This window comes from Protopterus annectens, chromosome 6.part0 (genome assembly GCF_019279795.1).
Source record: "Protopterus annectens isolate FY-2018-M chromosome 6.part0, PAN1.0, whole genome shotgun sequence".
NCBI classification, from domain to species: Eukaryota; Metazoa; Chordata; order Ceratodontiformes; family Protopteridae; genus Protopterus; species Protopterus annectens.
In genome coordinates this window covers 1,825,087,932-1,825,111,913 of record NC_056737.1, presented here as the reverse complement: position 1 = coordinate 1,825,111,913, position 23,982 = coordinate 1,825,087,932, and the positions used below count along the sequence as shown (strand labels likewise).

Genomic DNA, 23,982 nt, shown 5'->3' with positions numbered 1-23,982 from the left:
CAGGTTGTAGGTGGATGTAGTGCTTACGTTAGTTTAAATGTGCTTCACTTAAAAGAAAGGTTTTAGGGGCAAGTGCTAGGCTTATGATAAAGCGAATAGACTGATTTTGTTGAAAGTAGAGCTTTCTTTAGGGAAAAAATGAAGTGCAAACTTGGCGGAGCCAGGAATAGTTTAAGCCTGTTTAACCGGCGCTGCGCTATGCGCACAATCGCGCAAAGCTGCGCAAACACGGATTTTAAACAGGGAACTTCAAAAGAGCTGGAAATGGTCCAAAACGACCAATTACTACAAGCTCTTGTGCTGAGGTCACTCTTTCAGGGACAGATAGGCTGCTCAAGGCTCCCCACTCCCACTGGTGAGCAACAAAACTTCTTTCTATCCAAGTAAGGCAATGGACAACACAGGAACTACACCACAGTCCAGAATACAGCAAAGCCTTTATACTGGTCTAAACTAGTCGAGAAAGGTGGAAAAACAAGGATATTTTTTGTTTTTTAGGTTAAAAAGTACACAGAAATGCAGGAAAAACAGGAATAAATCACTTACACAGGCTAGCTCACTTTAGTGGGTAGCCTCAACAGTTAAATTTAACAACAAACTTTTGACCAAATGTAACTTTAAGTGCAGATAATGTACAATGCAAAAAACAGGTAATAAAATACTTTAAACTTGTTCAAAGTAAGAAAAGGAAGGTCCCTCGGGTAAAAACAGCAAAACAATACTTAGATCAGGAAAGTAGTCGCTCTTCTCAGTTGTCTGCTGCTAGCACCACTCTGCAGGACCACGAGGAGCCGTTTCTGAGTAGTATCATGCATGTACAAAAGTTAAAAGCATTTATAAGAAGATAGATAGGCTCATATTTACATGTCTGGCATACTTCTCAACTGTCCAGATTTTCTCAGAATGTCCAGATTTTTGCCAGATATTCTTAGTATGTTCCTTATTAAAATTTATACGTTTCTGGCAAATCATTGAAGATTGAAGTCACTAAATAATGACAGGCATTTGAGTTTCATGATTCACATTCTTCAGAAAATGCATGCTAATGCAAGACCTGTTAATGTAGCAACTAAGTTTTTATAAGAGCAATATTTAAAATCTCCCCCTATTTTTGGTCCTTTGTTTCCCATTATTTTGGGCATTGTTTATATTTTTTGTGCTAAGAGGTTGAAAGGTATGGTATGTGATAATTATGGAATGTGTGCTGTAGTGAGTTATGCAACTCTTCTTTCGTCTTTTCCCGATTAGGGGTTGTCACAGCAGAACATTCCACAGAATGATCGGCAGTGGAGTTTTACGGAGTCGAGTTGCCAGCTCTGTGTCCATTCTTCCATAGAAGGCACATACATGCACACATTCACACTTAGGACTAATTTAGAGTGTCCAATCCACCTATAACATGTCTTTGGGATGTGGGAGGAAACCCACATGACTGCAGGGAGGACACGCAGACTCCACACAGAAGATGGCCCAGCTAAGAATCGAAATGGAGATCCTCTCGCTGTGAGGCAGCAACACTAACCACTGCACCACAGCGGCTGCCCTGTAGTGAGTTATGTAACTAGAAATGGAAAATTGTAGTATTGTCGCAAATGGTAAGTGCTGGTTATGGAAATTTCATTGGTTGTAGGTCGAGGTTGTGTAGATGTATGTGTTGTATATAGCATTCTTTGTCTTTTTTTGACTTTTCTGATTTTGTTTTGTTGCTTTTTTAATAAAGCATGTGAGATTGGCTCACTAGATTAAAAGTGGTGTGTTGCCAGGTTAAATTTTTTTAAAAAGGGGATAAGGAGGCTGCTGCTGGAGAAAGAAGTACAAAGATGGCGGCGGTAGCAGGTGAACTAGAGCAGCATAGTGAGATAAGTGTAGCTGTTCCTGCTGTGAATAAATGTAGCAATGAAGGAAATGTGGAGATTGTAATGTTTGAAAGGTGTCTTGATGGTTAGTACTTGGCGAGGTTAACAAACAAGGGGAGTCAGATAATGAGATGGCAATTCTTTGGGGTTGAAATGGTTGAGCACTGTACCGAGCAGTCCCAGAAATTTGAAGGAGGAGTTTATTAGCAGCATAGAGATAGTACCTGTGGAGCTGGTGTTGACCGATGAAAGTGTGAAGAAAATCTGTGCACCTAAGACAATACAGACAATGGGCAAGCGCATAGTCTCAGAACATGACAGTGTGGTGGAAGTGAGTGTTGAATGCCTTGAAAAGGCACATCCTTCTCTTGCCACAAGGAACAAGAAAGAGGGACCTGCTTTAGGTTATTAAGATTAAAAAAGACCTTTAGTTCATGTCAAAAACAAATCTATGCTGCCAGTTGATAGATACATGGTTTTGAGTCTTATTTTTACACCACTTGGGTGCAATGTAATTTATGTACAGTGTCCACAAGGTAACTTTGAAACATTTAAGTAGGCAGAAAGCTTATTTAATGATTTTAAGAAGAAGAAATGTTTTTGTGCACTTGGTAAAATTATGTTCTCATTCATTTGAATGTTCTGCCTTGGGAAGAAATTGACAGTACATGTTATGGATGAGAACTATGGAATGGGGCATGGAAAGTATGGGCTTTGTTGATAATAAAAAAAGAAATCTTTTATACTTGTTGAGTCTAATAATCCTTAATGGAAAGAAGGGAACTTTTAAAATTTTGGAAAATAACCAAAGCCTTGTGTGTGTGTGTGTGTGTGTGTGTGTGTGTGTGTGTGTGTGTGTGTGTGTGTGTGTGTTGGGAAGGGGTGGGGATGGGGGGAGGAGCATCACATTCGGCACAAGGCTGGAGTGAAATAAGATCCTCTCAGTATAATAGGAAAACTATATCAGGCTGTAATATTTGCAGAAAGTGCAGTGAAGAAAGGTATTTGGGGTTTGAATTTCTCTTATTATAGGATGAAGTTTGTTTGTGTCTTTTCCTGGTTAGGGGTCGCCACAGCGGAACTCCCGTCCGCTAATGATTAACAGTTGATTTTTACGTGCCGAGTTGCCAGCCCTGATGCACAACCTTCAACGAAGGTACGCCCATTCACGCATGTCTCCACGCAGAAGACGCTCTAGCTGAGAATTGAACTGGACATAGTCTTACAGTGAGGCGACAACGCTACCGCAGCACAACCACCGCAGTAAGTGAGAATGAAGAAAAAAGCATAATAATATTAACTAATACAGATAATGAATCTGAAAGTGCAAACAATGGAAATGATGTAAATGCTTAAAATGTGCAAAATTAATGTGACAGAAGTTGCTGAACAGTTGGGCAGCTAGTGAAATTGACAAGGAAAGAAAAAAATGTGTTTAATAACGAAATAAGGATGGTTTGCTGGAATTAATGAAGAAGAATATGATAGTATGGTGGGAAAAGAAGCTACTTTATTGCAAATAGAATTAGGAAGATAAAATTGCAGAGTGGGTTGAATGAGTAAGGATACTAAAAAGGACATGGTTAATGCAAATATAATGACAGTGTATGCGAGCAGTATTAAAATGAGGATAAAAGAATGATGGTATATGAGTAGTATAAAATTGTAGACTCTGATAACATTTGTTTAGAAGTCATAAGTGCACCATGAAACAACTATTATTATGCACCTCTACAAAGTAATTTGATTTCTTCAGCTCAGCATGGATTCCGCACTTCCTAAATACAGTGTGTATATAACTAAATCACAGTTGTAGTCTTCTGAAATCTCTGATAGGATCATAGGAAGTTACTATGCTATTGGTCCTGAGGCCCTTATAAGCCTAGCCAAGAGTTTAGCCCTTGTTTTGACAAGCAGCACCCGATGCCCCTGTCCAGCAGGGAAATGGGTGGAATCTCAGGGATGTATTTTCTGTTTCCCATCCAATTATCCATGTTGCGTTTAAAAAGGGGGTAAATAGGTACTCTGCTTGATGTGGAGAGGGAGTGTATTCCACAAATGGGGAAGTCTCCGAGACACAAATCTCTCCTGCCAAAAAGTCGTATTGATGTCACAGACCAGGTTCAAGCTGTGCATGTGGATTACTCAAGTGGAGCTTGACTTGCGGATATGCAGCAGTCCCATCAAGTCGGGATCAGAGATCACTTTGTATGCCAGACAGAGGTCACCTCTGAGGAGTCTGTATGAAACTGAGTAGGGGGATAGGGCTTTTAGCCTGTCTGTATATGGCAGATTTTTGGGGCCCTGGATTCTCCTGGTGAGAAACCTCTGTGGTCTCTCCAGCTACTGCATGTGCTTTGCAAGGTACATGCTGAATGGGCACTGTACTCAATAATGGGCCTTATAAGGGAAGAGTATGGAGATGTTATGACCTCCTTATCCCTGGACGAGATACCCTTACTTATGAGGTGGGCCCTGTAGAAGGCTTTCCATACAACTGAGGCAACATGGTGGTCAGAAGTCAGGTTGCTATCAACCTGGGTGCCCAAATCCCTCCCGACTAATTGCGTGCTTAGGATGCTGTTATTAATGTGATAATTTGTAGGGACATCACTCTCCACAAAGGGGATGATGATGCATTTTTTGATATTCAGCTTGAGGCCATGTTTTTGGCACCAGTCATTTGTTTGGGTGAGCCCCTCTTGGAGGATGCCCATATCACTAAGGGAATTGATGACAGTGTCCAGCTTGCAGTCATCTGTAAACTTGGTCAGCCATAACCCACTGGTTTTGGCCTGTACCTCAGAAAAGTATATCTCAAATAACAGAGGCCCCGAGACCGAACCCTGAGGTGCGCAGCTTGGTTATGGGTCTACTGGTTGAGGTGGCTTCCCCTATTTTGACTAGGTGAGTTCCATCAGTGAGCCAGTTAGCTACTCATCTGGTAACATACGGATGGATGCCTAGTTGAGAGAATTTATCTGTTATGCCCAAGTGGGGAATAATGTCGAAGACTTTGGCCAGGTCAAGGTAGGCAGTGTGCACCGTCTTCCCCTCATCCATGACTTTGGTGACGGTCTCAAAGAAATCGACCAAATTTAACAGATATGACCTCCCCTTGACGAGGCCAAACTATGTGGGATTGAGTGTTTGGCAGTTGCCAATGTCCTTGTTAATGAGGTCTGCGATGATCATTCCTTGGCCTTGCAGATCAAGCTAGTTAGAGTAATGGGTCTATAATTTCCCAGATCTGTAGATGCTCCACCTTTTTGCAAAGGGATGAGAGTGGCTGTCCTGTCAACTGGGACAAAGCCAGTATTCAGGCTTTGGTTGAATAGGGCGCTTAATGATACTGCAAGTTTCTGCCTGAGTTCATGTTGGATGCTGCCTGGGATGTTATTGGGTCCCAGGGAGGCGTATTTTTTGCCTTTGAGAGAGCAGTGATGAACTGTTCCCTAGATATAAAGGGAAGGGGACAGGTAACGGGAATGTCCTGAATTACTGATGGGGGGGGGGGGGCAGAGGGGTGAAGTTTTTGCTAAATCTGTCAGCCAGCAAGTTTGCTCTATCTACGGCATTTGTATATGTAGTGTCCTTGACCACCAGTTCTGAACAGATCTGAGTGCTTCCTTTGAGAGTGTGGACATATGTGAAGAAGGCCTTATGGCTGTCTTTAGTAGATGTGGCCAATTGGAACTCGAAGTTTGCTTTGGAGGATTTCACTAGTGCTCTTAATTGCTTGTTCAGGTTAAGGAGAGATTGCTTCCAATTGGGCATCTGCTCCTCCTTGGTCCTGGACAGCAATGTTTTTACTTTTGTTATAGAGTTTATTTACAGCAGATGTTCACCACAAAGGTTTACTCTTCCTTGCGGATGATGATTTAGTCCTGCCGGATATTCCTCATTCCATTCATCTATATAAATGCTAGTATAATGCTTTGGTATAGTTTTGGATACTGGTGCCATTTCCTAGAGAGGGGAAGGGGGCTTTGAAGTTGTTTATAACATCCCTCAGGAGGCTGTAAACAGCTTTGGAGAAGTTTTTTTGTTTGACCCTAGCTAAACGGGGGTTGGGGGAGATGGTGACTTTGAAAGTGACCACTTTATGGTCGGATCTTACCAGGGAGGATGATACTGCTAGGATGCTGCAGTGGTTACTTATGTTGGTTAATATCGAGTCCAAGATACTATTACCTCTTATGGGGGTATCGATTAGCTGTTCCAAAGCATTGGCATTGACAAAATTGAGGAATCTCTCGGCATTTGTGTTCTGGCATGAGTAATTCTTCCAGTCTATGTTTGGGTACTTAGTTACCCAGGATCAGAGTAAAGGGTTGAATCTTCAAAAGGTTTTTGATCTTGTACCTCATGAAATTTTACATAAGGGGAAAAATTATTTAAACCTTCAGTTGCTTACATTAAATTGGTTCAAAAGTTACCTAACTGGACATAGTCCATTATTAAATGGAAAGGCACATACTCCTCAGTCACTAGTAACACATTAGGAGTATGCCAGTGATTCATTCTTGGACCTTGTTTTTCAATATTGCCATTAATAACCTGCATAAAATACCCCAAAATGGAAACTTTTTTCCATTCTACAGATGACTTTACTTTGATATTCTCTGCCGGCTTGAGTTCACAAACTTCAAGAGCTAACTCTCTCTTAATAAGATAGAAGCATTGCTAACTGAATTTCAACTGATATTCAGTGCATAATAAATAAAGCTAATGGTCTCTTCCCCAAGTATTAGTACCAAAACCATACCTAGAATAATCATAAACTCGGTGAATGTAACTAACCTAGAACAACTGTAAGAAACTAAACTACTAGGAATTATTGACAACAAGCTAAAATTTGACTACCATATGAACTATATATTATAGCAAACAGACCAAAAACTTGTTGCACTGCACACATTCAAACAGTTGTTTACTCTAAATGCCCAGCTACAAGCAGCATAAATTCTACTATTCCCTGCACTGTGTTATGCATCCAACATACTGTACTTACCAATATTTGAATAACACATCTTAACAAACTTGACAAGTGATGCAACAAAATAGCCAAGTATGCCTAAACCTGCCTAATAAAATGTACCCCTATACTGCAGTCCTTTGAGTATAATGGTTAGAACAGCAACATACCCTGACTCTACATCAGTTAAAAACGAGAAATAATGTTATTGTTGTGTCTTTCGGCTTTTCCCAGTTAGGGGTCGCCACAGTGGAACTCCAGTCCGCTAATGATTGGTAGTTGATTTTTACATGCCGAGTTACCAGCCCTGACGCACAGCCTTCAACGAAGGTACACCCATTCGCGCATGTCTCCACGCAGAAGACGCTCTAGCTGAGAATCGAACCGGACAGCGACTTACTGTGAGGCGACAACGCTACCGCAGCACCACCACCTCGGGTCTAAAAATGAGAAATAATGTATAGCATAAACAAATGTCTTACAATTTAATATTTCCTTAGCATATGCACTCCAAATAGAGAACTCCAATTTCAGCATTAAAACCCAATTCTTGCTGCCAAATAAAACAATCATTTTAGTGACTCCCTTTATTCCTCACATGTAGCCGAAGCTTTGTTCATCTTGACCTAAGATAAGAATCTAGCGTTAAACTTTTTCAACAAAGCTAAAAATAATAATCTCTTCATGGTTACATCTTTGTCTTAAATGAGCTATGTAACATTTGACTGAAAAAGATTGGGTAGATTATAAGTAATGTATAATGTTTGCAAGTGGGAGTGTGTCAGCATGGTTTGTGATGTAAAATGCTTGCAACTATGACTGTGTCGGAGTGGTTTGTTTTCATTTATATAATTATATGATTGTCTTTATAGTAAGTGATAGCTTAATAAAGATATTTCTTGTTTAAAAAAGGTAGGAATTGAATAAATTATGTTATGTTGCTTAGGTTATATGATATATAGCAATGTATGTGAAGTAAAATGTTTCTTATGTTAATTATGGTGTGATCAGTTTTATATGAATATAAATTTGCCTATGTCACAAGTGATAATTCAGTAAAGGTGTTTGGAAAAATAATGATTACATCTTTGTCAGACCTGACAAGGAAATCATAACCTTTCTGTTTTTTTTTTTTTTACTTTAACGTTTTCCTTATAACTACTGACTCCTTATTTCTTCCCTAAAACCTGGCATAACTGTCATAGGAGCCCACATTACTTACTTGCAAATGACATTTATCTGATATTATAAACTGTGTTTTCTCTTTTCCTCTTTTTTTTTTTCGCACATTGACCCCCAAACTGCTAGATTTTTTGTACAAGTGTGTGTGTGTATGTGTGTGTGTGTGTGTATGTATGTATGTATGTATGTATATATATATATATATATATATATATGTAGAGAGAGAGAGGGGAGTCCCCTGCACGTGGTCGACATTTCATAATGTTGAAGACCATATGACCGAGACCATATGATCGACATTTGAAATGTCGACCATGCGAAACCAGCATCTCCATACAATGCGGAATGGAAAGATTTCCGTTTCCGCACTGTAGTGCGAACTCGGAGTTGGTATATTTAAGTTACGGGGGTGTGAGGGGCATAGCCCCCCTGCTAGTAGTTTGAAGGTAAGCTACTGTTGTGTGTTTTTTTTTTTTTTTTTTAATATATATTACATGGTCGACATTTTGAATGTCAGTCATATGGTCTTGGCCATATGGTCTTTGACATTATGAAATGTCAACCATGTATAGTAGACCCATACACATATATATATATATATATATATATATATATATATATATATATATATATATAGCCATATGAAAACAATAATTTTGTTCACCTGTTTGTATATTTAATACTATGTTATTTTTATTCTGTTGTGATAAAATCTCATACTGTTGATGTTGTAGAGCTTTTCTCTTTAAGGACTGTGCCAAAAAGGGGCAGTCAGTCTATATCAGTAAACAGATGTTAAAAAAATTAAAAAATAAAAAAAATTAATAAGATTTTTAGACAAAGAAAAAGAAAAAAAAGATTGGTACATTTATGGGGAAGGCCTTTAATATGGAATTTTGGTAAATATTCTTGGTCAGAAATAAAAATACCAGTAGAAAATTACCATATTAAATATTAAGCTGAAATAAATAGTAGGAATTTTAGGAAGAACGGTGTTGTGAAATGAAGCATCATAAACCAGTGAGTTATGCTACTGTTTTTGCTTACACATTCATTGAGGAGAGGGTAAGTATGAATAAGTGAAGCATTTGTTATAGTTGCTATGGGTATAATAATTATAAGTGACGAACTGTAACCTTAGTTTAATAAATGCAGGAAAGATGATACAAGATAAAAAAAACATTCAAAGAAGTAATGAATTAGGAAGAATGTAGATAGGAAAGGGGCGAAACAGTGTATTTCTGCAAGAGAATATTAAGACAGAAACTTATTACCTCTGAATATCACTGGGGTTGTGTGAAATGTAAGAAGGATGAGAGAGTGCAAATTTACTTAATGGGCTATAAAAGTTAAAGATAAATAATAAAGGATGGAATGAGACTGATAAGGCTAGATGGAGAAATTAGTCGGATGGAAGAAGTGAGAGGGATTTTGTTTTATGAGTACAGTACAATGAGACATTTTGTAGTGAATAGTCACAGTGGTGGATTATAAAAATATGGATTTCAGGTAGAAGAAGGAAGAAAGAGATGGATAAAAGGCTAATACTGTTAAACTAATGAAAGCACATTAGGCACCATTAGAAACAGATAGTAATGAAAATCATAATGGACAGAAAAATGCAAGCTAAATTAGGGAGAAAGTGAATATATGACAAAGAGGCAAAAGTATATTTGAAAGAAAGAAAATTGGACTTTTTTGGGAAATGTGCGAATTAGGAAGAGAAAATGGTAGGTTTAAAGTATGATAATGATAAGGTCAAGTGCAGTCAAGATGAAATTATGAGCATAGTAATTGAGTGTGTAAAAAAATCTGTATGAAAGAAAAAGAAAAATATTGTGGAGCCTAAATAAATTGAAGGAGGAACTTGTAGACTGATTGAAAAAAGCTGTTATTAGAGATGAATTAGATATGGTACTAAAATAAGTCGAGAAAAGTGTACCAGGTTCTGACGGGTTAAGTTATGCTTTTTAAAGAGGTAAATGATAAAGAACATGTTTTTTTTTTTTTTAAGTAATAAGTGAATTGATGTGTGAGGGGTATTATCGGTGTAAAGAAATTAGACACTGTCATCTGTGCTAGCATGTCTGGCTGAAGTTTTGTACATAATTTCAGATTAAACTGTGTATTATATGCCAGCATGACTAAACCAAGAATGTTACCTGTTGAGCCACTGCTTACAGCAGATTCTTGTCTGTTATCCCCCAGAATAAATAGGTTCTTGGATTCTGTCTTCAAAATTTGGCCCAAATGGATGCTGTAAATTTTTCCACTGGTCCTCCTCATTCCATGTCTTCTGGCCTGAGTGAGAATTGTTCTTTGTTTCACTGTTGCAGTCAGCACACTTGGGTTATCTGCTTGTAGGTAGCCCTCAGTTGGCACGAATACCAGAGTTTTGGGATTTCAGCGTCTGATGCTGTCGCCTCTTCAATGACGTCAGGTCGTCAGGGGTATAAAACATGCAGCTGACTCCATTACATCAGTTTTTCTTGCCGTGGAGGAGCCCAAAGCAGAAGCAGTTCGCAAGTGCCGATTGGCCGCTACCTGAAATTTTCGTTTTTCGAGTTTCAAACCTGAAGTCTTCTAAAGCTAAGTACCCCGTTGGAGATCCTTTTTTCTTGCTCTAACCAATGTCAGAAAAAGTTAACAATCGTCTTGCCTGTGGAAAGCAAATACCTCACACTTCCCCCTTTTGAACCTGCTGCTTCAGCAGAGTTAAAATTCCTCTCTTGGAAAACAGCTTTACTTCTAGCCATCACTTCAGCAAGAAGAGTGTCTGAGTTACAGGCACTAATGGCTGTGATACCCTTCATTATTTTCCATGCTGACAGGGTTTCCCTCAGGACTAACCCATCATTTATGCCCAAGGTGGTATCCAGGGTGGCTTTAAACCAAGCCATCTATTTGCCAACCTTTTTCCTTAATCCTCAGAATAAAGGGGAAAGGATCCTGCACTCCTTGGACTTGCACAGACAGCTCAGGTTCTACCTTGACAGGACTAAACCTTTCAGAAAATCTGACCAGCTGCTAGTCAGCTTTGCTACAAGGGCAGAGGGCAAGGCCATTTCAAAGCAAACCATCTCCAAATGGATAGGACACTGCATCCATTTCTGCTGCAAACACCATGGAAAACCTACCCCACAGAGGATCAGAACTCATTCCACTAGGGATACCTCAACCTCTGCAGCATATCTCAGGGAAGTCCCTACCAGGGACATCCTGGAAGCTGCAACCTGGATTTATGTACACACCTTCACCAAGCATTACCACCTACCTATTTTTTCTAAATCCAGAGCTGGATTTGCTACAGCAGTTTTACAAGGCCTACTAGCCAGCCCTAACATTTCTTGACTGCCTCCACCCTTTCTCAGCTTTGGGAATCAACCCAAGTGTGATGACTGCAATAGTAAAACATGAAGAACATAGCACAGTTGTGTACACTTACCATAAATGTAGATGTTCGAGTGTATTCACTGTTGCAGTCCTGGTTTCCCTCCCTCCAGCCCCGTGGCTTTCTCTATCCTTTCTACCTATCCTCTTTATAGCCATATTTTATGGCAGGGGTATTTACTTTTTACTGGAGGTGTTCCACACCATTTAATAGCTTCCTATTTTGGGGGCTGCTGACATTTGGGGGCAGAAAAACTGATGTAATGGCATCAGCTGCATGTTTTATACCCCTGATGACCTGACGTCATGGAAGAGGTGACAGCATCTGACGCAGAAATCCCAAGACTCTGGTATTCGGGCCAACTGAGGGCTACCTGCAGGCAGATAACCCAAATGTGATGACTGCAACAGTGAGTACACTCGAACATCTACATTTATGTTAAGTGTACACAACTGTACTTTCTGCACATCTGCTTCATGTCAATAGCCCTATATTGCCCTCATACTTGGCTTCCTTTAGTCCTGCCCCACTCTGTGGCTATTACAAGATCCTTCTTCAGTATGAGCGGCTTTCTTCTTGCAGACTGGTATTCTGCATCTGATTTTACTGTCTGTCTTGCTTTTGGATTGGCTACCACAACTCCTCTGATTCCCTGGCAGCCTATGCTCACAGGCCAACTGGTCACAGTTTTTTGTCTCTCTCAGAAGCATTTCATGCAGGAAATCTACTCAGTAAAGTGTAAATGCTTCTGAGAGAGACAAACTGTGACCAGTTGGCCTGAGAGCATAGGCTGCCAGACAATCGGAGGAGTTACAATAGCCAATCCAAAAGATTAAGATCATTGTCCATATGGCAGATGTTATGCTTCATGAGTTTGAAATTTGTTCCTTTAGGTTCCCTCTGCCATCAAAGAATATATTTTCCCCAGCAGGATATTATCTTTAGACTAAAAAGGTTATATTTTAGCCCACTGATTGAGCAAAGCTTACATTTCTAATTTGAAATAATATTTTTGCTGATATGACTGTTAATTAAAAATTGTGTTGGAGTTGTTTTTTTTCCATATATTTCCCCCAGCTTGCCTTTCATCAGGGTAGGGTGCCACTTTAAACAAATCCTTCATTTAATTTTCATCCTGTAATTAATCTTAGTTTGTCCATTTTACTTTCTTTCTCTGTTTCAGTGTGTCATTCAGCTTTTTTTTTCATTCTTTGGTTATCAACATGTAGCTGCGTTATTGTATTAATAAAGCACCCTTGCTTATCAAGGGTACTCTGCTTTTCTTGTCATGGGTAGAGAAAGTGAAAAGGTCCTAACAGTGATAACAAACTGCATTGATATGTGCTATTCTAGTTATGTTGGTATTTTTCCCAACTCCTTATGTCTGATGTATAAAGCATTACAGGAAACATTACTGGAGATGTTTCATTCCTTATTAATTCCACAAGTTTGGTCTTCTACTTGAAGGTATGCCAAACCTCTTGTCATTTAATTATATAGGCTGTATTTTTGGAGGGAATCTCCTAGCATGACCAGTACATTATAAGAAACTTTAATATGTACCATTCTGAATCATGTTTTTACTTAAAATGTTGAGCCATTGAGACATTTATTTCACTTCTGAATTTTAACAAAGATGGCATAAAGTATCTCTTGTAACATCAGTAATACCTTTTACTTTTGTAGAGTCAGTGAATACTTTATTTTCTCACTATTTTATGTAAAATGACAATATACTTGTTTAAATATCCTTTTACTTATCGGTTGGTTCCCTAGCTGGTTTTATAAAATGCCCAAGGAAATCTGATCAGATTTCTAGCTACTTACACATCAAGTATGTTCTGTGCATGGGAAAAAGCTAGTATAGGCCACTTAGACATTAGCTTCTGTACCAGATCCCTATTTTCTCACAGGCTTCAAAATACATCAGATTTCTTCCCTGCTGACTTTTCAAGATGGTAGCAATCTCAAACATAGAAGTATTATTCAATAAATCAATTAAAAAATCAAATACCATAGATAGCACATTTCCATCTTAGACACACTGCTAAGTCTGCATAATAGAAAGAAAGAAAAAGGAATACAGCACAATGGGAATCAAAACCGTGATTTACATATTAAACATACTTTATAGTAATAAAAAACAGGAGACTTCAGATAAGTATATTACCTTTATAGGAACAATAAAGTAACATCCAAAAAGTTTTAAAAAAACTTCAGAGGAAAGTGAAAGCCTAAACTCTACAAACAATGAAGCAGTCTAGGAAGGGACAGGAAGTGAGTAACATGAAAACAATAGCAGTCACTGTAAAAACAGAAAACAGCCACTTGAACTTTAGAGTCAAATTACTCACACTTCTAGATGCTGTAGAAAGACTGCCAGATACGGTTTGATGTAAGAGGTAAATCGGAAGATACATTGCACAAACGTGAAACACTCCATGAATACCAGTGCATATTAAAATGTAAATAAAACACACCTAAAATTATCATAGAGCCTCAATTAAATAAAGGTAACAATTGTGGAACTTATTATGAAGGATATAGGCAATCTATAAGCAATGACCATAAACCAGTTTGGGTCTGTTAAGGGCACATCTTGCCTACTGAACGTGGTAGACATCTTTGAACAGGTCACTGATGCATTAAATGCAGGCATATAATTTCATGGGTCCCTGTTAATGTGATGAAACTTTAGCTTGTCGAACTACAAAAGATTGACAACTAAAGATGGAAATGTCCAAACCGCGAATGATCAGCTAAGCAAATGTTTTCCCATAAAAAGAATTTGCATGGCCATTACACAAAACAAAAAACCTTTCAACTTGAATTAAGTGGGGGGGGCGAAGCCCCCCACACCCTCCTTAACTAAATATACTAACTCCGAGATCGCTCCACATCGGGGAAAGGGCAAATTCCCATTGACGGCCAAGTGAATTATTTCCCTGAGAAAAAAATTTGCTTAGCTGGCTGTTCGCTGTTTGGCTCTTTTGATCTTTAGCCTTTTGTAGTTCAGCAGGCTAAGGTTTCGTGAAATTAATAGGGACCCTCATTTCACACTGTCTACTGGGACCTGCCAAAGGCCTTTGATACCATTCCCCATTCTGGCATTATCAATAAACTAATCAAGCTAAATGTGAATCCTGTGTTATCCACTGGATCGCAAACTGGCTTACAGAGGAAACCAAGTTTATTACTATTTGTGGGGCACTGTCATCAAAAAGAATATTTACCAACGATGCCCCCTCCAAGGATCTGTTTTGGGACTTCTACTCTTTGGTATTTATTTCTCTGATTTCAGGATGGACACCATTAAGGGCCCATGGTTGACTGTTTTGCAAAAGACTGCAAACTCATATTTCTCTGATTTCAGGATGGACACCATTAAGGGCCCATGGTTGACTGTTTTGCAAAAGACTGCAAACTCATAGCTGTCATAAAGTTCTCATCTGACTTCCAGATTCTTAAGGGAGGGCCGGACGGCACTAACAAACAATGTCTGAATCATGGCCTTAAACTAATTGTCAAGAAATGCAGCATAATGTCCTTCGGCAAACAAGAACAGCCTTTCATCTACCATACAGGTCACATGTTGTAAGCTACCTTGGGCCGGTCAGGGGGACCTGGACAGTTTTCTTTGATAAATTTATTTATTTATGTGTTTGTCTATCTCTTTTTATTAGGAAAGTTCGATTGAGTAATACCCATATTTAGTGAAGCCCCCAGTGAGGAAAGCTGCATTTGCTTACATTGCATTATACTAAGTTCCAGTTAAACACAGAGTAGTTACATTTCTATTTATATTTATACACAAAAAATAGTTACATTTATACATTCTAAGACTTTACATAAGTGGAAGTTGCTAAAGAGAAAGCCCATGTGCAACTTAGTGTATTGTCCAGGCAGCAGCTGTGTATAAAAATTGTTTTCCATTTCAGTGAGAGGTTGAGAATATTCTGTTTAAGGAAAGTATTTGTAGAATGTTTTATGGTAAACACAAAGTTCTTTGTGATGAGCATGTGCAGGACCAGGATTGATTAAGATATTCTTTAAGCAGTGAGTTTGTTGGAGAGTTTTATTGTGGAGATACTATTCCAGAGTTTAGCAACATACTGGGAGTAGAGCAAGTCTCCTGCAACATTATTTGACTTATTTGTAAGTAATAAGAATTTGTTAGTAGAGTGGAGGTCCCTTGCTGGACAGTGGGGCAATAATAAGTTTTCTAGTGTAGGGCATTTTTTTTGGATGATGAATGAGTTTGTGTGCTGTAGTTAGTTGAGAATATGTTAGGTAGTTATGTAATTCAAGCCAGTTTAATTGCGTTAAGCTATGACAGTGTTTGGTCCTGTGAGGGAGATTGGTGGCAGATTTAGCTAATACACAATAATGAGCTATTTAATCTTCATGTATCCACTGTCATTTAGAAATCCTTCAATCTGGCTAGACTGATCACCAGGTATGTTTTCAAGCTCCAAGGAAGCAATGGTCCGTCTGTATTCCTCCATCATTTGGACCGTAATAGTTCCATAATAGAGTATATTGTCATGTACTTGTCTAAGTATATGACTCCGCTTGGGCTACTATAGCTTTTCCTTGTCAAGGTAATAAAGGGTTTGTCTTTCTCAAGTTACAGTGATTGCCCAAAGTGCACTCACTCTCTGCTCTGTTTCCTACAGATACTTGAGACGGCAACTTTGTCTGCTCTGTAGTGCCTTGAAGGATCCAGTCCACAAAGCAGATAACACCATAAACACTTACTCAGATCTAAATTGTGACTGAAATATAAGTAATGTCTGCTGGCAAGATAAATCTCTCTCCCAGAGAATCCCTCTTTTATAGAGTAGACTTCCCTTGGATGTAGGGCAAAGTAACTTCCTGACCCTCTTTAAGTGTAACCTGACCGAATGGATGTGGAATTGTAAATACATCTTGAGTATGGCTCCTCAAGCCCTCACTGAAGTGGGTTTGACTGGGTATTAATTATTTATGACTGTGGGTATTCTTGGTTTGGTACTTTGGGGCTAGGCTGCAAATGCTCCTCTGGATCAGTAGCCTAGTGTTAGCCTCTGATCAGGCACACTATCAACTTAAACAACTTAAGAAAAGTTATGGCGGTGGGGGAGCATTACTGCTTACATATGTGTTTTCAGTTATTGAGAGTTGCAGCTGAAATGAATGCCTAAATATGTTTAAGATGCAGCATGCATATCGTCAGCTAAACCAGCATAAAATATTTGGGGACCATTACTGTTTGCATGTATGGATCCAATTCTTGGAGCTGCCACCAGAATGATTACTGTTCTGAATATTTTTGAGGTCATGTTGCCTGGAAAAAGTATACATGTTTGAAGCGCTGTGCTACTGATTTCGAAGTCTGTTCACCTGGACTTGTCTACCAGAACTCAATTAAGGTATTTTGTAGTGTTACCACCTGTTTATAAACTCGACTGTGCAACAGCAAATAGCAGTTTAACAAAAAGGTGAGTACACTGAAAATTTTGTAACAAAATTCCACACAATTAAAAGGTTGTAACTTTTGCACATCAATCAGCTGGTTAAAATGGACAGTAGAGTAACTGTTCTGTTTTAAAATACACTATAAACCATACAATTATCTTATATAAATCACTGAATGTAAAATTCAAACTGCAAAAACAAAAAAAAGATCCCCATTTTATAGGCATAATAAGGAACTTGTGGGTATGCACAGTGTAGATATTACAGCTCCCTCTAGGATTATAAGGCACTCATTCTTCAGGCTTACCTTACAAAACTCCTGGTCAAGTTGAAATATTTGTGCCATGCACACCCTTTCTTTCCTTACTGCATACTTATAAGCTTGACTTGGGTTCAGGACTCCATGTAAAGCCTCATTTATTTTTTTTAAATTGTATTTAACTTGGAAAGTCAAGAGGCTCAGATGCCAATTCTTAGTTTTAATAAAGTACTGTTTTAATGTTTGATTTGTGACTTGTTTTTAATTTTAGTCATTTGGTTATAATTGTGTTTATTTCTTTTGTGACTTGCAGGGGATTCCTTTCAGCTGAAAAAAATCTGCATTTAAGCACTCCATTATGTTTTTGGAATATTTAGTGAATTCCACATAGTAGATCAAATCAAAATGTTGTTTGTGGTATTAGGATCCAGTTGTTACAACATAGTTCTTAAACTGAGGAGGACTTGTTATGGGCTTTTAAACATTCTATCCAAAAGGAAATCAGTTTAGCATACAGTACAGCATTGCTGGAACAGTAAGTGGAATTAGAAATTGCCTTATGTTATTTATAGGCTTCCAGTCAAAGCCATCTTCACCCCTCCATGCTGGACAAAATGTAAGAATGAGGTGGGTACAACCAACTCTGGAATTAATTCATAAATGTTTATGGGCTCTCCATAGAGCACAACCTGCCACAACCGTACTGTGTTTCAAAGGATCACAAAGGTACTAAAAGAAAGTAAAATAAATTTCTCCTCATATGTCTAATGACAAAATTGTAAATATATTGAAAAACATTGAGACCATTTTATAAGACGTTACTGATCAACAGAAGAAAAATACTCCATTCATGAAAGGAAAGGTTTTCCAGATAACAGCTGGTTCCCCTTGCAAACAATAGTCGCATGCTGTCATAAAGCATAGTTGCAAACCCTCGGGAAGCACACAGAAGAAGTGAATTTGAAAATGAGAGGGTTGTTTGTTCCAGCAATGCAATAAGGAAAAGACTCCGATATTGCGTGGGGCCGGATTCCAAAAGACTTGCTTTCATAATAAGTGATTTACTGTGGAATTTGCTCTTGGAGTAAACTCAATCCAGGAGCAAGTCTTTTGGAATCTGGCCCCCATTGTAAGCCTATTTATAGATAGACCTTACACAGAAGTAAGTCACTTATACCGGGAGCAAGTCTTTTGGACTTGGGCCAGTGGAAGCTGTACCGTAGAAATAGGAGACCTGATATTGTCAATTTTAAATCATTCCTCAACATGTGGATTTGGATCCAATCCTCGGATCTGCCTCTGCCGCTTTTTTACAGCTCGTGGACACTACAAGATCTTGAGCTTATCCCTTACCCATAATGCAGCAGTCCCTCTCTTTCCCCACACAGCCATTGTGTACAGATGTGGTCGCCTCAGCTGTCAAGTGCTGGTTTGTAGATGTGTTTTGTGTATACATATATATATATATATATATATATATATATATATATATATATATATATATATATACATACACATACACAGTGTGTCTGTGTAAGTATAAATATATATCTTTTCAAAACTTTTTTCATTAGATTTTCTTCCCTTAACCTACATGTTTAACATTAATCTTTTTTATCATTAATCTTTTTTATCATTGCAGGTATTTTTTTTCTTTTATTGGTACCATTTGCTAGTTCTTTACGGTCGTTGGTAATTTTTCCCTGCACCTTTTGGTAATTCTGGTAATACCATTGTTGGTATTCTTTACCTTTTCTATACTTTCTCTTTTCTATTAAAAAAAAAAATTCTTTCTGTCTTCTTAGATTAGTATTTTTCATTTTGTTCAGTAGTTTAAAATGGAGAATAAGCTGTCAGGCTTTAAAAAATGTGGCAAATGCGGGCATATAACCCTATTGTCTGATGCCCATGATTTATGCGTGCTTGGGTCTGGACCATTTTCATTCTTCCTGCTCTGTAAAGCTTTCAATCCAAGAATGCTGGTGGACATGAAGAACAAACTAATCCTCAAGGGTCTTCTTCCTTCAGCCTTTGGAGACTTGCTTACTGGAGCTGAAACCTCCATGTTAGATAAAAGAGAGGTCAAGAAAAGGCATTCTGACTAGCCCAGATCCTCTCATTCTTCTTCGGATACAACTATGGGACCTCCAAAACAATCCTGAAAGACTTTGTATCTTAAGGATAATTCTTTGGATCCAGCTTCATCTGATACTAGATTTGTTTCTTCAGATCCATCTCATTCTGATTTGAAGCCTCTTCCTAGAACTAGGTGTGCATCTTCCTTGGATCCTGTCCCCTCTTGGCTTCCATCCCCTGTCCTTGGAAAGATCCCACCACTCAAGATTTCCCTCCATAGCTTCATCCCAGTCTTTCAGAAGCCTTGCAGAAGCTGATGTAGACAGAATGATGAGGAAGTTTCTCTTTGCACAAATTCAGATGGGAGTTCTCCTGGCTCCTACCCCCATGGGTCCAGAGACCTTTAATAGCACTACTTCACCCATCTTGGTTCCTTTTCCGATCCATCAATCTGCTTCGGAGCCATTGGATCCAAGACTTCTGATGCTGTCTGTATTGGATCTGAAGGTTGCTTTATCTTCAATCTATCTTCAATTTATCTTCTTTGAGTGGAAGGGGAGGCACTTGGATTCCCCTCAGGAGTCTGTCACAGAAGATACCGATTTTGATGAAGAGGAAGGGTCCCCAAGATCACCACTTAATGACGTCTCATTTGGAGACATTTTTAGAGATCCTCAAACAAAGGGGTTGTTGGTCTACTGATCAACTTTACCAAGAGGAATTGGTATCCCTGGAGGCATTTGGTTTTGGCCTACTTCCTGGGTGACACCGCCCACTGATGAGCTCATTGATTTGATCTCTCAGTGGGCTTGGAGGGAGCCTGATTCTGATGAGCCAATCCCCCAAGAGACCAGATAGGATTCTGGTATCTCCAAAGGAAAAGATCTGGAGCAAAAGAGTACCAGTGGATGTTATGGTCGTAATGGCAGCCACAAAAAAGGAAGCAGGGCATTGGACAGATTTGGGGAGCATGTGTATGTGTCCTTTACGCTCAGGTCCCTGAATTACTTGGCACACACCTCCAGATTACAGTGGGATTTCATCAAAGAACTTTCAAAATCCCTCTGTGGGACCAATACTTCTGAGGCAGAAACTTGTATTGCTTCACAACCAACAAAAATAAATAAAACTGATAAATAAAATAAATCATAGGTATACCAGGTCACCAACTTTAATATAAAGCAATCTCTAGCGTCTCGGCTTACAAAAAGCCTTCCAGGAGTAAAATGCCATAAAAATTACATCCTTTATATACACAGAAAACCCTCCTTAAAAGATCGGTTATAGAATTAAACAATTAATAAATTAATTAATTAATTAAATCAGACAAAATATTTCCAATACCATTCAGTATTTAGCCCACTTGGGGTCATTGTAGAATACTTCAGAATAAATAAAGCTTCTTTATGAAGCAGTTTTCTTTTTATGTCACAACTTCCTTGCTCATGTTCTATATTTTTCCACAACAGTTGCCATCAAACCATCTGGATTATTGTTATGATAACATTTAAAATGTTGGGCTAAAGGGTTTTCAAGTTTACCATATTTAATATCTCTAACATGTTCTTGAAGTCGAGATTTGAAAGCCCTTTTAGTTCACCTACATAAAATAAATCAAAATTGCATTTTATCACATATACTACACGTTCTGTAGAATAACAGTATTTCCCAGCTGGTTTAAATAGTATTCCATTAATCCTATCAAATGTGTTGACTGTATACCTACAACTTATACAACTAGTACAAGGAAAAGGACCTGTGTTTCTATCTTGATGTCTTAAATCATTACTGGGTCGTTTAAACTTACTATTAACTACAATATATTGGATATTGCGTCCTCTCTTGTAGGAGAACATAGGTGTTTTACTTATCACTCCTTGCAAATCTTTATACTTCCACAGAAAGACCCAATGATATATCATTTTTTGTATTTCGGGACTTAAAATATTATAAGTAGTAACTACAAAAAAATTATCCTTTATTTTTATGTGTAAATAAAGGATGTAATTGTTATTGCCTTTTACTCCTGGAAGGCTTTTTGTAAGCCGAGGCAGTAGAGATTGTTTTATATTAAAGTTGGTGACCTGGTATATCTGTGGTTTATTGTATTGCTTCACAGTTGGTGACCCTACAATTTATCTCTAATTCCTCCATGAGTCTCCTATCACATTTGTCTGAAAGAGCCTCAAGGGCGATGGGTTCAGGCATTTCCATCAGGAGACATGCCTGGATCCACCTGTGTGATTTTGCAGAGCCCTTCAAATCATTCTTTGATGGAAGTTCATTATTTGGTCCTGAGGTTAAAGACACATACTGCAAGTGTGAGCAAGGTGGTAAGACCCTGTCTGCGGTGGGCATACATTTTTCGACCCTTCTGAGATCCTTTCAAGGAATAAATGAGGTGGTAAAAAATGAGGTTCAGGAAATACCAGGGTCCATTCTGTGATCCGAGTGGAGAGAGTTCCCCCAGGGGCAGAGGGGGGACTTTAATGGAAGACACCATCCATGCGGCAGAGGAGGCCCGCAGAGCCAGGGTTCCAGAGATTCTTTCTCTGATAGACCTCATCAGCACTCCTGAAAGGAGGCCAGAATGTCCACCTCTGGAGGCAGGCGGGAGGTTCACTTATACCTGCACCAGAGAGTCCGGCTAGACATTTCAGAAGATATGTGGGTGCAGAGGATTATTTCCAGAGGTTGTATAATTCCCTTTTCTTTTCCACCTCCATCAGTAAACAAAATTCCTGATGTTCCACCCAGTCAGAGGTAAACAGCGGCTCTAGAAATACAAGAGCTGCTAGAAGAGAGTGTCATCCAAGAGATCCCCCCCCAGACCAGAAAGGATCCGGAACTTATTCAAGATTCTTTTTAGTGCCAAAGAAAACAGGAGACTGGAGACCAATTTTGGATATCAGCATTCTGAACAAAACAGGAGACTGGAGACCAATTTTGGATATCAGCATTCTGAACAAATCAGTGTAACATATCAAGTTCCGGATGGTCACAGTTCAGTCCATATTGCCTTTTTTACACAAGCATGAATGGATGTGCTCAGTAGGTCTCCAAGATGCATACTATCACATAAAAATGAACAGACAGTCCAGGAGTATCTGCGCTTCTGGCTGGGAGCCAGTCATTTCCAATTCAGAGCACTGCCCTTTGGTCTTGCCACAGCTCCCAGGGTGTTCATCAAATGCATGGCAGTAGTAGCAGCTCACTTTGAGACTGCAGAGATTCCAGGTGTTTCCTTATCTGGATGACTGGCTCATAAAGGCTTTGACCAAGTATGTTCTGTTAACAGCTTCAGACTATGTACTCCAGATTCTATGTATACTTTACGCATTCAGTTTTATTTACAATATCACCTTTTCTTTTATTTGTAAATATCTGTTGTAAGATCCTAATGGATAAACTACTTTAGAGCAGACACCCTACCAGGTATTAATGTGACCAATAGTATTAAAGTGATTTTAAAGTTAAAACATAACTGTTTGACTATTATAACCAGGCTGTTAAACCAAATGTGATAATAATTTTAATAAATTGTGTAAGTAGATATGAGTTTTCTATATATAGCACTGTTTTCATATTTTTATAAATGTGTTTTTAGTATTTGCTTTACTTAGTTCAGAATATGTATGATAGATTAACATTTTCAATTTTAATTGAAAATGTTATTTTATTAGATGGTCAGCTGACTATTAAACTGAACAATTGATAGGCTGACTTATATTATAAAAGAAGCACTTAACTTTAACTGTTTTTAACTTTCATTGATAAAGAGTCTGTTGGGCTCGAAAGCTTTGCATTTGGAATAATGTGTTTGATATTTGAGATGTTCGGACCTTTGGTTTCTTTTGGTGAACCTTTTCTTTCTGAGTATACTTCTGTAGTTACTGAATTATTCCCTCATCCCTGTGTTACACAGCCAGCTCAGGATTCATAAAAATTTGTATATTGTTTACATTTTTATATTTTATACTGTATATGTAAATGTTTAGTATTTATAACAATCTTTTTAATGAATTGTTTTCAATGAATGCTTATAAAAGTTAGATTTTAACTAATGTTTAGGATAGGTTAATTGTTCATGTTCCTTTAAGTATTTTGGCTGGCTTAATCATGTGATAGAATTAATCCTCTATTTAAAAGTAATGAATGGATGTATTTTTTATATGCTGAGGAAGGGTGTAGACCTGAAAGCTTCATTAAATCTTGACGTGTGGTGACTTTCGTGTGTTTTTTTGGATTTTGCTGAACAACTAAGCGTGTTTTAACTGTGATTTTGTTATTCAACTGTTCACTTTATGATTTTTTGTCAAAGTACTAAGTTTAAAGTACATGTTGAATCATGTTTTATAGTTGGTTTGTTTTTATCTTGCATGTACGTATAATTGTGGAGCAAACAGGGAGTCTGTACCTTTAAATGCCTATGGTATTTTTTACAAATTGGTTTGGAATGTGTTTGTAATGAGTATTTAAGGAGTGGGGTGGAGGCACTCTGTTTTTTCTGAATAAGTCAACTGTAATCTGTGACGAAAGCATGTAAGAATAAATTTTATCCTTGTTTCTTGTAACACAAGCCTGCCTTGTGAATGTTAAGCATGTTAATTGGCCTTGATAAATTCTCACTTTTAATTTAATTGTGCTTTGTTTGGGGTTGGCGATTAGCTGTTTCACCATCAGTGTGTATTTTTTCTAGAGACAGCTGCACTGCTGATGCATTTCATCTAAGCTCTAGTTCTTTGACCACAAATGTATCACTCGATGCCTGAGAGTATAGCCC

At 38.3% G+C, this 23,982-nt stretch overlaps 1 protein-coding gene across 1 annotated transcript in view; it reads left to right on the top strand.

The window, feature by feature from the left end:
- The window catches only part of PMS1 (PMS1 homolog 1, mismatch repair system component), a 2,357,833-nt gene that overhangs the window by 70,035 nt on the left and 2,263,816 nt on the right, over positions 1–23,982 (top strand). The window lies entirely within an intron of this gene.